The following is a 7044-nucleotide window of genomic DNA, read 5'->3' on the forward strand; positions in this document are numbered from 1 at the left end:
CATGTAAAACCCAGTGGAATTGCATGTCAGCCATGGGAGGGGGATGGGAGGAGGGGAGGGAAAGAACATCAATCATGTAACCATGGAAAAATTTTCTTAATTATTCAATAAAAATTTTAAAAAAAATAAGAGTTTTAAAAATAAGAAATACAAATTTAAATATAGTGTGTTCATAGTATTAGAAATAAAGTTAAGGGAGCAGCTAGATGGCTCTATGGATAGACAGCCAAGTCTGGAGATAGGAGGTTTTATAAATAGAAATTTTATACCTTTGAACTACATCTCACAGCCTCTCTTTCCTCTTTCATCCCCAAGTTGCATGCTTATGTTGTTTGTATATAGTTGTGTGTAATCCCGCCCTCGCTCTCTTCTCTTATGACTGCAGCTGAGTTAGCTCCCTTTTGCTCTAGCTTTTTATTTTAGTTTTTATTAATAAATCTTATTAAATATAATACTTGGAATATTTGGAGATCCATTTTTAATCTCACAAGATCCTGGGTTCAAATTTGGCCTCAGATTCCAGAGATGGAAGATCCAGGGTTCAAATAAGGACTAAGACACTTCCTAGCTGGATGACCCTGGGCAAGTCCCTTAACCCCCATTGCCTAGCCCTTACCTCTCTTCTGCCTTGGAACCAATACTTAGTAAGTGATTCTAAGATGGAAGGGAAGAGTTAAAAAAAAATTAAAAAACCCAGTACCTAGCACGGATCCTTTTTTGATAAGTACTTGTTAACCGACAAGTCATCCTAAAAGGATATTCCTAACTAGCTCACCATTAGTATGCCGTGAGCTGTTTTTCCAAAGACAGTGATGGATTTGCCTTTATCCATTTACACCTTCTTGTTCCTCTCACTCTATATCAGCAACACAGGAGCTCTTTAGGTCTCAGCATTTGGTCCTTGACTTGATTGAGTTGAGCTAGTAGGGGTCTGGAGGGGACAGCATCAAGCTTCTTGGGGTGAAATATTTATCAGGTTAGAATAATTCCCCTTTCATTGGACCTCACACTCACCAGATACTGAATTAGCTTAAGAAAAGGAAGGGAGCCCAGAGCATGGACCAACTCAAATAGGATGCTGTGTTAGAGCACAGAGACCAAAACAACTTGCTGGCCAGACTGGCTCTTCTTGGCCTTCCTGATCTCTTGGCTCTCACCTATTATTTGTTCTCATACAAGTTTCTCCTCCTGTCTGATGGGTCCCATCTGGCCTGAAGTCCCCATTTCTACTGCTTCTGTTGGTGTGGAGACTTTCTCTTTCAAACCCTTCAGAAGGAACCTTGCTATCTCCTTCCAGTGTTTCCATGATCCTCCTTCCCATGATGCTGGACTGCCAGTGGCCACTGTCCAATGTAATCCTTCCCTTGCTGAGGCGGACTGCCTAGATGGGATTCATGGTATCAATTAGAGGTATATGGCCTGCAAGAGAATCAAATTCCATCATAAAATAATAGTTTTAGAGTTGGCAAGAACCTTAGAGATCATTTCACCTAGCTCCTTCATTTTACAGATGAGGAAACTGAGTCACAAAGAGTTTAAGGGTCTTGCTAAATAATACACAGTAAAGGAACAGAGGCAGAGTAAACATATCTCCATCCTCTCTGTAGAGAGATGATCTGCTACTGGTGCTGGAAGCAATAAACATGAGCTTGGACAGACTTCAGGATACAGTAGGGGACAGAAGGACCTGATGTGCTATGATACATGAGGCCACAAAGAGTCAGACATGTTTCAATAACTGAAGAACACAACACAGGCTACTACTAAAAATCAAGGCATGGGGACAGCTGGGTGGCTTAGTGGATGGAGAGTCAGGACAAGAGATAAGAGGTTCTGGGTTCAAATATGGCCTCAGACACTTCCCAGGTGTGTGACCCTGGGCAAGTCACTTAATCCCCATTGCCTAGCCCTTACCACTCTTCTGTCTTGGAACCAATACCCAGTATTGATTCTAAGATAGAAGATAAGGCTTTTTAAAAATCTAAGCATACCTTATTAAACATGGTCAATACCTTGGTTAATTTTGGTAACTGTACTTCATTATTATAAGGAAAAGATTTGGGGAAGTTAGGTCACACATTGGATAGAGTATCAGACCTGGGGTCTGAAGGACCTGGGTTCAAACATTTCCTAACTATGTGACCCTGGGCAAGTCACTTAACTCCCAATGCCTACCCCTTGCTGCTCTTCTGTCTTAGAATTTATACTGAGACCAAAGTTAAGGGATTTAAAAAAATGGAGATATTAAATTCCACCTGGGATGAGGTAATTGGATGTTATAAGATGACAATGATATATAGGTATATATGTATGTTTTTAATCCCTTACCTTTAGTCTTAGAATCAATGCTAAGTATCAGTTCTGAGGCAGAAGAGCAGTAAGGAACCTAGGAAATATCTGAGGCTAGATTTGAACCCAGGACCTCCTGTCTCTAGGACTAGCTCTCTATCCACTCAGCTACCTAGCTTCCCCAATAGTACTATATTTTAAAAGACATCAATAATTTTTTTAATTCAGTGGTTGGTAGATGTATATATGGACAAAAGGGAAATAATCCTGACTCGATAAATATTTCACCCCAAGAAGCTTGAAATTGCCACCTCTGGACCCATACCCAGTATTCAACTCAACTCAACTCAATCAGTTCATTGATGGATAGAGTATCTACTTTAAGTGTTTGCCTTTCTATGCCCGGAGAATTTATCCATTTGTGCATGGGTCATGTTGACTGAAAAAGAAAATCAGTTTGGGGCTAAGGGGCAGCCTTTTCTGAAAAGAGCTGTCATCTAGTTGAAAGGACTTGATCAGATGAAATGCCACCTATCATCCCCATGCACAAGAGAGAAGTCTGACAGGTGGGTTGTAACCATGTTTAAGTTTGGGGCCAAATGAAGATGAAAAATAGTCTTTCCTCGTCTTGTGTTTCATGTCAGAATTCTTATCTTTGAAATCTTTATTTTTCATTCAAACACTTAAACATTGAATGACTTGCTTAAAAAATTTTTTAAATCTCAAGACATCTTCTGAACTATGATTTGTCAGCCCCATAGCTGAACACACTTAAATGGGTTGGCACCCAAGGTTTAAAAGGGTCTTTTCTCCAGTCTAAGAATCAGCTAGATGCCTGCCTCTGTAGTCAGAGAAGACGAGTGCCTTATTCCCAAACCACTTGAAAATTCCAAAAGAAGAGAAATAGGAAAGGAAGGTATAGAAGGTGTCAATGCTATTCCAAAAGAATTTAAACTGTTTCTTCTCCTACAGACCTGATGGGTTTTTCCAAAGATCACTAACAAAAGGGGGAAGAGGGAGAGGGAGAAGTCAGGCATCATCTCCTTCATCTCTTCTATGTCCTTCCCCAAAGGTCATTAACATCGTCAGTCCCTGCCAAGTTCAGAAAATCCCAAGGCTGTGTGAAACAGTTAGGAATTCCCCATTTGGTCATTTCCTAGTCTTTACAAGATAAGGTCAGGGTTGGAGCACCCTACAGTGTCAGACACTCTAGACAGAGATACAACCTGGTCGCCAGGCAGGCTGGGAAACTCTAAGGGAGCCACTGATCACATCACTTGCTCTTTCTTCAGTTTTCTTTTTTATCCCTAAAAACAATGCCCTTCCAGTGATGCCCTGCCTTAAGTTATCACTTCAATTAAGCAGTCATTTGTCAAATGAGATAATATACATAAAAGCAGCTGGGTGACACAGTAGAGAGAGAACCAGACCCAGAGTCAGGAAGACTCATCTTTCTGAGTTCAAATGTGGCCAGAGACACTTTCTAGCTGTGTAACCCTGGGCAAGTCACTTAACCCTGTTTGCCTCAGTTCCTCATCTGTAAAATAAGTCGGGGAAGGAAATGGCAAACCATTCCAAGATCTTTGCCAAGAAAACCCCAAATGGGGTCATGAAGAGTGACATCACTGAAACAGCTAAATAACAACAATGTACATAAAAGGACTTTGTAAACATGAAAGCACTAAATAAATGTTAATTATTAAGCATATACTTTATGAAGTGTTGTTAGGTGCTGGGGGAGATAAAAAGACTAGATGAGATATAGTATTTGCCCTCATGGGTTTCTAGTTTAGTAAGGAATATGATACATAGGTAAATGACAACAATATAAAATAAAGGAAGAAAGGAGCAAAAAAAGTGTGTGTGCTGGCCAAGGAGAGAGATCATCATAATCTAGGAAGATCAGAGAAGGCTTCCAAGTTGTTTTGTTATTGTTCAATCATTTCGGTTGTGTCCGATTCTTCATGACCCCAAAGTGGGGTTTTCCTGGCAAAGACCCTGGAGTGGCTTGCCATTTCCTTCTCCAGCTTATTTTATAGTTGAGGAAACTGAAGCAAACATGACAAAGTGCCTTTCCAAGGGTCACATAGCTAGGAAGTGTCTGAAGCCAAATTTGAACTCGGGAAGATGAGTCTTCTGATTCCAAACCAAGTACTCTATCCACTGCACCACCTTGTTGCCCAGTAAGACTTCCTAGAAGCGATGACCTTGGATTTCCCTTTAATGGATAGACTAGAATTCAGCAGCAGAGAAGAAGAAGCATGAAGGGAAAATCCTGATGCAGAAGAGTGCAAGGCATACTTGTGGGTCAAAGAACAATCCAGGGTAGGGCACTGAGTGTAGGGAAATAAATAGGATGAGGAAAGACTGGAAAAATGGGGTAGCACAGGATTGTGAAGGGCCTGAATGCCAGCCTAAGGAGTTTGAAATGTACTTAGTTGGTTGCAGAAAATAGAGTTATCAAACCAAGAAGCATTTATTAAGCATCTACTGTGTGCTAGGGGCAGCTAGATAGTACAATGGATAAAGTACTGGGCGTGGTATCAGAAAGACCTGAATTCAAATCTGACCTCAGACACTCACTGTGTGACCCTGGGTAAGTCACTTCATCCTATTTGCCCCAGTTTTCTCATCTGTAAAATGAGCTGAAGAAGAAAAGAACATGGCAAATCACTCCCAATATCTTTGCCAAGAAAACCCCAAATGGGGTCTTGAAGAGTTGGATGCAACTGAAACGTCTGAACAACAGCAACCACAACATGTGCCAAGCACTGTGCTAAGCACTGAGGATATGAAAAGGGTAAAAAAAAAACAAACCAAAACAACAATCCTTGCTCCAAAAGAGCTCATGGTCTCATGGGGGAAGGACTGAACTATTATAATAATCTAGATAGATGGGAATGAGGGCTAGTAGTCAGCAGGGACAGTGGGGCTAGAGAAGAGGGGAAAGGATGGAAGAAATAGAACGAATAGCACTTAGTAACTGATGGGGTATTAGAGGGGAGGAACTCAGAACTAAGAGAAGGGAGAGACATGCTAATCCTAGCTCCAGCCCCACTTTGATGGATGGTCTTGTTTAGATTACACATTAATCATCCAACTTCTATAAAAAGCTTATACTTTGGCCACATCTCCCATGGAGCATAACCTACCACCAATCACACAATAGTCCTTGATAGATGCTTTTTGATAGGCTAACTAACAAAGTGGTCAGCTGGTGCTTTCTGGGACCAGAACCAAAAGTCAAAGGATCCAATGCATCTTCTGTTTGAGGTGAGGCAGAGAAGGGAGAATGAACCAATTTGGTGCAATGCAAAGAAAACTAAAATGGGAGTCTGGAGACCTAAATTCTGGTATAGAATCATTTATAAGATTAAAAACCCTCAGCCCAGCTAGGTATCTCAGTAGATGGAGCATCAGGCCTGGAGATGGGAGGTCCTGGGTTAAAATTTGGCCTCGGTCACTTCCTAGTGTGTAAGCCTGGACAAGTCACTTGACCCCAATTGCAGAGCCCTTGCTCTTGGAACAGATACTTAGTATTGATTCTTAGACAAAAGATAAGGGGTTAAAAAAAAAAAAGATGAAAAACTCTAAGACAACTTCCTTTTTCTGCCATCTTGTGGCTCTGGAGGCCTGCTAGAAACAGGACTTCTAGAACAGCAAAATGTCAGGAAGGCTCTGGTCTAAGGCAATTTTTGCTGGCTACAAGCGAGGCCTACGAAACCAGAGAGAACCCACAGCCCTTCTCAAAATTGAAGGAGTCTATGCCCGAGACGAAACTGAATTCTATTTAGGCAAGAGATGTGCCTATGTGTACAAAGCAAAAAAACAACACAGTAACTCCTGGTGGGAAACCCAACAGAACAAGAGTGATTTGGGGGAAAGTTACTCGGGCTCATGGAAATAGTGGGATGGTTCAAGCCAAGTTCAGAAGCAATCTTCCTGCCAAGGCCATTGGACACAGGATCCGAGTGATGCTCTATCCCTCAAGGATCTAGAATATGAAAATTGACTAAATAAAATTTCACATTTTTTGCAAATGTAAAAAAAAAACCTCTAAGACAAAGGGTCTTCGGAGATATTAGAGTTTGTAGGTCCTTAACATACATACAACAAAAAAAGGGAATAGAGTCTAGTTCTCCAGAATTGTACACATGTCACAAGTACTAGGGGAAACAGGAGTGCCAACATCTTGGGGGAAAGAATGTAAGCAGCATTTTGCTCCAATATAGAAAATGGAAAGAGCCCTGGATTTGGAGTGAAAACACCTGGATTCATAACCCAATTCTTCCCCTAACTTCCTAATCTTTAATTAATTAATTAATTGTATTAATTCTTCCCCTAATTTTTAGCAAGTGACTTAACTTCTCTGAGCCTCACTGTCTTCATATGTAAAATGTATGTAACTAAGAAATATGCAACTAGATGGCCTCCAAAGTCTCTTCCAATCCTAAATTCTTTGGTTCTAAATCAACCCATACCTCAAGTAGAAATCTTCTCTACTTTCTGGGAGAACTCTCAATAATTGATTATCTCTTTCACTTCCTTTGAAGATCTACCACTGATGGGGAACTCACTACTTACAAAGAAGTTCATTTCACTTTTGGAGAGATTACAGAGCTTTTCTTTACCTTAAACTTAAAACGGTCTCTCCATTGCTTCAAAGGATCATAGATTTTCAAGGTCATATAGTTCAACTCCCTCATTTTACAGATGAAAAAACTGAGCTTGGTGATATGCAATGTCTTGTCCAAG

The 7044-nt window shown here is 40.7% G+C and overlaps 1 pseudogene; it reads left to right on the forward strand.

The window, feature by feature from the left end:
• The first annotated feature begins 5915 nt into the window (after positions 1-5915).
• LOC123231180 lies at positions 5916-6302 on the forward strand (annotated as a pseudogene).
• The last annotated feature ends 742 nt before the right edge of the window (positions 6303-7044 follow it).

This window comes from Gracilinanus agilis, chromosome 1, assembly GCF_016433145.1.
Source record: "Gracilinanus agilis isolate LMUSP501 chromosome 1, AgileGrace, whole genome shotgun sequence".
In the NCBI taxonomy this organism is placed as follows: Eukaryota; Metazoa; Chordata; class Mammalia; order Didelphimorphia; family Didelphidae; genus Gracilinanus; species Gracilinanus agilis.